Raw genomic sequence first — 9,898 nt, 5'->3', positions numbered from 1 at the left:
CTGTTCAATTTCATCGCCATAAAAGTGTCATTTGTATTTTGAATTTGAAGATGATGTAACACTAATACATTTAGCCTAAAATTTTGACGGAGGTTTCCGACGGAGAAGGTATATTGTGATCAAACTTGATTTTTTTTGAAAAAATGCCCGATTTCATCGGAATTTCGACGATAATGCAATGACATTAGGGTTTTTTAAGAAAAAGTGCCCGTGTTCATCAAAATTTTGATGACCGCGTGCATTACTTAAGAAAAAAATAAAAGACCAAGTCATTTCATAAATCCCACCTCTTTAAAAAATCCCGCCTCTCATTCGTCTCGCCTCTATAGAGAACTTGTGGGTTTAATCATGGTGGGGAAGATCATTGGTGTGACAAACACGGACGCAGTGGGGAATGGGGGAACAAAGTGCCATGAGCACAAAGTGCCAAGGGCTGGCACATAACCAGCGAGGACGACCGCAAGGGAGCCCAAAATGGGCTGTGTAAACGGTGATGCCTGGGCCTTCATCAACAACAGTAAGTCATCTTGTCCTTCAATTTGTACATTTAGGTTCAAGGTGTGTAGGTTAGTTTTCTTGATTTCTTAAATGGAATCAGTTATGAATATGGGAAATTGCTTCTTCATCTTTCGTTTCTTCAAAATTAAGAATGATGGTAGGATGGCTAGAAGAACACCCTTCTTCGAATCTTCCACAAAAATTTTCTTCAAAATCTTCTTCTTCACTTCTATATCCCATTTGCACAATTAAGATATTGGCCTTCTATATGAATCTCATGAAGGAGTTTTGGCTTCCTAGTTAACTTATTTATTAACTAGTCTTCATTAGTTTACTAATTTGAAAGAAATTAGGAAAGGTCTAGTACCTTGTAGAGTCACTATAAAAGTTTTAAAAGAAGATTGTGATTTACCTTCCTCTAAATGTGTTACTAGTATAGGGAGATCCTCTCTCCTCTACTTCCTTGATCTTCTTGAGACCTATTCATTCTTATAGTATGTAGTTCAGTTAATTCATATATCATACTAAAAACTCCATCTTCATTATTTTCATCATTGGTCTTTGAGAATAGATTCAAAAAAGTCATATTGTCTATAGAGATATATGTCTTCTTCTACTACACCCCTCCATGATATTGCATTAGTCATGTAGACTAATTTAACAATTGCGTTCTTACAAGAGCAATTTGAAAGTGATGTGGCAAAGCTTGTTGCAAATATAGTAGATTATAGTTTTGGATCAAGGCTTGGGATACTTGCACTTGCAAAGGTAAGTGTGCTCGGAGCATGAAAATGATGATGATTAAAGGATCACTTACAAAAAAATGAGTTTGTATTTTTTGTGAGAGTAATGCTTGTGAGTAAAGGGCTAGCAACCAAAGGGGCCAATTTAAGGAAAGTAAGGATCACGAGACTTGTTTTATTGCTTAGTAAAATTTTGAATATATTTGTACTAATTGATGAAATGAATTATTTCAATTTGAGCCATATCAATGAGATGAATCAAAGAACAAGTAGCAATAATTGTTGGTGTAATAGGGATATTACCTAGCTACTTCCACTATTAGGTCATTTTTATGCCTTATCATTTAAGTTTACTTAAGGTATACATAGGATACTTATCACTTTATATCTCATATCATAAGATTAAGATACTTTCATAATCTTATGATATCCTACATGTCTCATCTTGACCTATATAATCAAGGGGTTCTATTTATAATCTCATTCGTTCATATTGTAAACTTGCATTCATTGATAGGAATATAGTTTATTCGTGTCATATTGATCTTCTCATTTTGTTGTGCTTTCCATTAGACCTCTAGATCTTGGGTGGCTATCTCCATAGTCAAATCATAAAATATTTACCTTTCTAGATTCTATAAAAGAAATGGTTTTATCAAGAATATCATATGGAATAGCTTCTAAATATTTGCATTTGATAACAATATTGTTAGAGCATTTTGCTTTATAGGAAAATAATCTAAACTAGACTTTTTTTTTCAAGCTAAGACAAAACAAAGTAAGGTAGTACAATAATCACTTTCTCTAAATTGAGATTTTTTGGCAAAATTTTCCAAAAAAATCTCTAAATTAGTCACATAAACATACTTTCTCACTATCTTCTCCTCCATATAACCCCTTGGATCAAATAAGGGTATAATTATGAATGCTCATAAGTTATACATAGTAATATCTTTGTCACATGATATTATGTCCCATCAATGTCTCAAGAAAATAGGATTTGGAGAGAAGGGTCCTTCCTTTGTGCTCAATCAAAGAGCTTTGAATCAATTTTTTAAACCACCCTAATTTTAGGATGGTTCATTTTTGCTTTAGTTATTCTGCCTCTTGTTGTTTTGTTGTTTTGGATATGTTTTGTTTTGTTGTTTTGTTGGGATTAATGCTTCATCTTTCTCTTTGCACAAGGGATTAGGGCCCTTTCAAAATCCCTTCTTATCTAATTAAAAACACTCAATGATGATGGATCATTATAGTCCCCCCTCTATGCTTGGATTTAAAAATAGAATGAACTCTAACTACTTGTTTAATTCTAATAGAATATGACATTAGGGTACCTAGGTAGCATAAGAGGTTGTTCACTAAATTCTTCCACCTTAATGATAGTTAATGTTAAGGATTGAATGAAACAAACTCTTGTTCATGGATCACCTTCTTAGCCTCCTATGGAAGTCATTATTTGTGTGGTCTACCATGACTATAATCAGGGTCTTAATAAATGTAGTAGATACTCTCTATTATCAATAAGAGAGTTATCATAATATAGTCGTGGCGAGTGGTTACAAATAAGATTAGTGGGTCCATAGTTCCCACTTGGTTTGTACTTAGAAACATTATCATTTCTTAGTTGTATGGAAACTACAAATTCATGCATCTAGGCAACAATACACACTAGCTATTATATGATTCCACTAATGAGAAAAGCCTAGTCAATCTTATAGTTTGTGGAATTAGTCATGTCCCTCATATAGAATATCTATATATGGAGTATTCTTGCCTATAGATTACCTATTATTTTTCTTAATAATGTGATTATTTCACATACATCATAAAAGTGCCCTTCTAATATGTTTGTGCATCAATCTTGAAACCATATTTTTATTAACCAACCAATGATAAGAATTATCTTAAACACGCCTCTATATTTGAATCCCACTAGCTTTGATAATCAACCATAATAACCTTAACAATGCATCGACGAAAACAATGCCTAATAAATCATCAATTGTCTTAGGTGAATCTAGCCAAAGCCAACCCATCAAATCCACTAATCTCCCTTGCATCCCAATCATAAAATTTTATGGTTGTTGGAACAAGCTTGGGAGATTGAAGAGATATAAGGAACATTTCAACTTCCAAAATACCGAAGGAACAAAAATAATTAGCTAACACATCTTCTTTTGGGAATTTTTGTATTTAGTTCTTCCTTTGCAAATCAACATACCCTATTTTGGTTTCCCAAATATTTACTAAATAACTTTGAAGATAAATTGGGAAGAGAATCCATCATATAGATATTTCTTTTCAATAGCCTTAGAGGACATTGTTTTGTCTATCATTTATTATAATAGCTAATACCCAATTTTTTTATAAGATAACAAGCAAAACCTCCTCTTCACAAACTATGTTTTCCTTAATAATCTAAGAATGAAAAAAGGAACCCACATAAAAATTACTTACTCCCTACCATGAAGGCAAAAGAACATCCAATTTAAAGATAGATGTACCAAAAGGAAAGAAATATCACCTCAAAAATCTGTCTTGAACTTATACATTGAATCTATAGACACGAGAATCCCCTTAATAACTCTCTCACAACTTTCAATGCTAGAAGAATGAGTGTTTTCACAAGATTTTCATACTATGATATTTATATCAAGATTCACTTGCATAGTTTTAGAGTCAAGCTGACCCATTCTCATGAGTAGTTTACATGAACCCCTCATAAGAATGGATCACTTAGTACTCATTTCATCAAAGTGATGCTCATAGCGGTGAAGCACTAGGGATTCCTAGGAGGTCACCCATACTAATACTACTCTAAATCAAGCATGTTTAACCATGTAGATTGTCCCAAGATCAAACCCATTCAACTTGCCACCCCATTTGCAAAACCTTCATCAAGTGGTGTGCCTTATAAACCATTCATTATAGAGAAACTTTAGCTTATCCATTGACAAGTGGGAGGTGTTGATGTGTTTTTTTATGCACATACGAACATAGAATAAAATACCCAAAAGTATCTTATCCTCTCTTGAACAAAGTTACTCAAATGCTGGAGATTTGCTTAAGGATCACTTGAGACAACTCCAAGGCTCTGGTATGTCGGGTCACGATGTGTAGATAAACATAGTTGGTTGATGTGATTTCTGGTATCACAAGGGGAGTTACATTGAATTTTCGAATGCTTGAATAGCTGGAACTTGATCATCTAATATTTCAATCTCGCGATGCTTTTTGTCCTAAACTAACTTGAATTGAAAAAAGGGCAAAAGGTGAAGTGTTAATAAAATCTATTCTAAGGCCTAGACTGTAATAAGATGGATGAATGATTAGATGGAATCCTACTGAGAAAGGTCTCAACATAGGGTTATATGAGATAGGGGTAAGTTCAATAGTGATTTCTCCTCTACAACCTTTGCTAGTCTGTGTGAAAATGAGAGCTTGACAACATTCTTTCGCTTTTAGCTAGCTAAATTTTTCAAGAATTTTATCTCTAGATTTAATATTTCTTTTCTTGCATGAATCTATTAATTTTGAGATAATAGATCTTGCCTTCATGAATTGATCCTATTTTATCCCTTTAACCCTTATTAATTTATTTAGAGTGTTTAGTTCCATTTTAATCCTTTCTTTTACAATTAAATATTATTAAAAAATTTGTATTATTGTTCCAAATTTTGTGGATATTTAGGAGACACAAATAAAATATAAATGTAATCATTCCATATTTTTGTAGGAGATATTGGAATGAGACTAATAGGAAGAGTAGTAAACCTGAGTCACAATGAGCACTTTAGAATAAATCTAAACATTATAAGGAAGAGTAGCTTGGAAAAATAGAAGTGTAATTTATTTTCCAATATGCAAGATTATTACTTGGGAAAGAATCTTGAAAGAGGATTGAAAAGATTCCTTGAGCTAACATTGTCTCACTTATCCAAAATTATGAGGAAGGATTCATTAATGAAATGGTCATTAACAAGATGGAGAGAATAATAATGAGGAAGAGATAGATTTCACATGCTACTAGGTGACTAGATTGGAGAGAAACTAGAGGCAAATCATTTAGCTTGGCCATGACACAAAGTCTTAAAATAGATGCCAACCTTGGTGAATGGAATGAAAATACCAAACAATTAATGAGTGGTGAGACAAGTAGAGGCATCTATAAATTTTGTTTTGAATAAAATAAAGAAAAAATGGGACTAAAACCAAGGGAAATGCACATGGAAAGGATATGATGAAAATGAAAATAAATAGCTTGAAGATAATATTAGTTACCTAAAGGATATTCCACTTGATTATCTGGTATATCATAACTATTTTGACAAATTTTGAAACCATTAGAGGTACCTTTTGCTTCTGTAGATGAGGCATTCATTCATGTTGAAGTTGTGATAGCTTATTTGCCTCTTTATAGACAACAAATTATCCATACGAATTATCATATATACTTGTAACCTCCATCCCAATCCACCTATTTCACTCTTCTTCCTTTGTGTACCTCTTTTATTCTTCCATTACCTCTTCGCTTACCTAAATTCAATCCAAAACATAGTGTATATAGCATCAAAAAAATTCCATATTTGATTAATATTATCCACAACATATCGAAAAGACAAATACCACACTTACTGTGTCATCAACCAAAAATAATTTACTTACATATTCAAAGAGTTCAATAATGGAGAAACATCCATGCGGTACTCTACACATGTCCTTGAAGGTTCAAGAAATACTTATCCTCTATTGGTCCAAACTTTAAATCACTTTTCATGCATGAAAATAATTGCAACCATACACAATTTCGCACCCAATAGATTCTCTCAAACTAGTTTACTATCTTAACATAGGGTCAAGGAAAAGTGGGCCAAAATAGGAATCCAAGTGTCTTAAAAGCCTTCAAGACCATAGTGGTGAGGATTGAATTTCTTTCTTTAGTGGTATCTTTCTCTAGATTAATTAGTTGGGGATTCTATTAGGACCTTTTCCTAATTAAAAAAAAATATATAAAGATTATATCCCTAAATATTGCATTCATAATAGAATAAATTTCTACAATATTGAGACTAAATTCATAATAGATTTATAGTGATGAATAAAGAAATATTTAAGATTATCAAAAAATTGATGTTTTCTTTCTCCCAACCGTCATTGGATATTGGGTGATCTTTGAGGCATTATGTCAAATAGTTCATGTGCCTTATCTAAGCTTACATATTTTGCATGCATGTGTACTTGGGTAGTTGCACTACAACATCTATACTCACTAATCACATTTGGTTGGAAGTTTCTAAATTAAAGTACTTTCTCTTCTATCTAGTATTGGTGGAGCAGATCCTTTTATGATATGTAAGTTGAGAATATTTTATGAAAGGTCCCTAAATGAGTACACTTTAAACTAATTTTAATATACCTTGAAATGTGCAATATGGAAGGTTTGTATTCTTAATCTCTTTCCCATTTCTTAATTTAAAAGATGATATCTTTATTAACTTGATTTCTCCTTCAATTCTTAATGAATGCTTGATTGCATGTTCACTTGGAATTGAATTGATTTTATAATTAAGAGATCACTTGAATTATAGGTAAACCCCTTCAAATGATAGGGTAGGCTTCCTTTTATACCTAATATATGTCTTGAAAGCATTTTATCATGATGGCTTTAAATTAAAGTACTTTCTCTTCTATCTGGTATTGGTGGAGCAGAGGTTGCATTGCATCATCCTAGGATACATATTTCCACAGATACAACACAAGCTAAATGTATCCCAGGTCGATGCAAAGCAACCCCTGCTCTAGAGATCACCAAAAAATAGAGAAAGAACTTTAATTTAATGCCATCAGGATACAAGTCTTTAATCAAGACAAATAAAATTTGAGTTTGATTGTCATCATTTACTTTGCCAAATTCTTCACACGTAACTCCTGAATCAATTTCCTACTCACAAGAATTTTATTATGTCTCAAATATAGGGAAACAGAAGGCTTCAAATAGAAAACTTGAACATGCAACTAAATCCATTGACTAACCAGAAGAACAAAATTAAGAAATGGTTTGATCATCTGAGAGATGTTGTAGACTTGCAACTCACCAGCTAAGTTTTTGCAGGTAAAATTTTTTTTTGTTTTGGTTATGGTTGTGGTGTTTATAGGGAGACATTTACAAATTTATATCTATTTTCAGTATTTAATGGTTTATGGGTTTGTAATGGTAATTTAATGTTCTTTCATATTTTTATATATATTCTTTATAATAGCCTATTATATTGATTTGTTCCATTATGCATAATGGTGTGGGTCAGACGACTTTGCCATCGGTGCATGAAAGCATTGAATGAGTTCTACTTTTAAAAATTACATGAAACATTTTTAATTTATTTGATTCAATGTTATTTGCAAAAAATGATTATCAATGATGTTTCCTTTCTCCAATAATTGTCTAGGATCTTTCCATCAGATAATATGTAACATCGAATGACTAAATCTTTTCATTACAAATGCTTATTTTATTTAATTATTATCTGAGCATGAATTAAAATTTATATCTGTATGGAAGTAGAACATACAAGTTGAAGAGTCATGTGCAAGCAAATTTCCTAAAAGAAAGCAAGCAGGCATTATCTTGAATGACATAGAAACAAGATCATCAGCTGTTTAGAAGAGAGCAATTGTAGAATGGCAGAGGAAAGTGTTTAAGGGTGATAAATAGATAGATAGTTTGCAATACAAAAAAACAATGTCTGGAGTGTCTGATGTGACATCTCTAATTTATGTCTGGAGGGACTAACTGGTTTTGGAGTTTTTGCGAAACCTATTGGGCCACGCTTGGAGGAAATCAATGTGTTCATGCAAGGAGCACCTTTTTTCTATTATGAGAATGATACTTTTGCACCGAGGGATATTTGGAAGTCAATATCCAAAAATTTCTATAGTGTGGAACAAGAGTTGGTGGACTCGAAGTATAATTGTCAGCTTTCAGAAGACCAAGAGGTTATGTACACAATCTCCCAATAGAAGAGCAATTTCAAGAATTACCTCTCCCCCCCATGACTATTGAGGAAGAACTTCCTCAGACAAAGGACTATTGGCCTCCATGGGATCAAAGAAAAAAATTGAAGCATAGACTCTAGACGATGTGATGGATTCCTTCGTGAATAACTCTGCACTATAATTGAAAATTCACGAGGGAAACTGCAAGATAGTGAAGAGAAATACAATCTTGAAAAGTGGGAAGAATGGATCTTGGTTTGGGTGGGGCCAAGTCAGGTGGTTCCTCTAGAGGTTGACGAGATAGAAATCATATTAGGATTTGAAAAAGATCACACTCGTGGAACTTCATGTGCGAGTGATCGATTGTGGTGTTTGGGTAATGCATTCCAAATAGATATAGTTGCATGCCATCAGGATAAAAGTCTTTAATCAAGACATTACCCATTTGGAATGCAACTGTATCTATTTGGAATGCATTACCCAAACACCGCAATTGATCATTCGCACACGAAGTTCCATGAGTGTGATATTTTTCAAATCCTAATATGATTTCTATCTCGTCAACCTCTAGAGGAACCACCTGACTTGGCCCCACCCAAACCAAGATCCATTCTTCCCACTTTTCAAGATTGTATTTCTCTTCACTATCTTGTAGTTTCCCTCATGAATTTTCAATTATAGTGTAGAGTTCTTCACGAAGGACACCACCACATCATCTAGAGTCTATGCTTTAATTTTTTTCTTTGATCCCATGGAGGTCAATAGTCCTCTGTTTGAGGAAGTGCTTCCTGAATAGTCATGGGCGGGAGAGGTAATTCTTGAAATCACTCTTCTATTGGGAGATTGTGTACATAACCTCTTGGTCTTCTGAAAGCTGACAATTATACTTCGAGTCTGCCAACTCTTGTTCCACACTATAGAAATTTTTAGATATTGACTTCCAAATATCCCTCGGTGCAAAAGTATCATTCTCATAATAGAAAAAAGGTTCTCCTTGCATGAACACATTGATTTCCTCCAAGCGTGGCCCAATAGGTTTCGCAGGAACTCCAAAACCAGTTAGTCCCTCCGGACATAAATTAGAGATGTCACATCAGACACTCCAGACATTGTTTGTTTGTATTGCATACTGTCTATCTATTTATCACCCTTAAACACTTTCCTCTGCCATTCTCCAATTGCTCTCTTCTAGGCAGCTGATGAGCTTGTTTCCATGTCATTCAAGATAATGCCTGCTTGCTTTCTTTTAGGAAATTTGCTTGCACATGACTCTTCAACTTGTATGTTCTGCTTTCGTATAGATATAAATTTTAATTCATGCTCAGATAATAATTAAATTAAATAAGCATTTGTAAAGAAAAAATTTAGTCATTTGATGTTACATATTATCTGACGGAAAGATCCTAGACAATTCTTAGAGAAAGGAAACATCATTGATAATCATTTTTTGCAAATAACACTGAATCAAATAAATTAAAATGTTTAATGCAATTTTTTAAAATAGAACTCGTTCAATGCTTTCATTCACCGACGGCAAAGCCGTTTGACCCACAACATCTCTCGCCATCAGAATTCCGACGACAACTAATGAAATGCCTGTAATGCCCCACCAGGAAACCCCTAAGGGTTTAAGTTAAAAACACTCAAATAGAGTGTAAATTTTT

This window comes from Cryptomeria japonica, chromosome 11, assembly GCF_030272615.1.
Source record: "Cryptomeria japonica chromosome 11, Sugi_1.0, whole genome shotgun sequence".
In the NCBI taxonomy this organism is placed as follows: domain Eukaryota; kingdom Viridiplantae; phylum Streptophyta; class Pinopsida; order Cupressales; family Cupressaceae; genus Cryptomeria; species Cryptomeria japonica.
The sequence above is the reverse complement of the archived record's forward strand: the minus strand, read 5'-3'. Positions refer to the sequence as shown.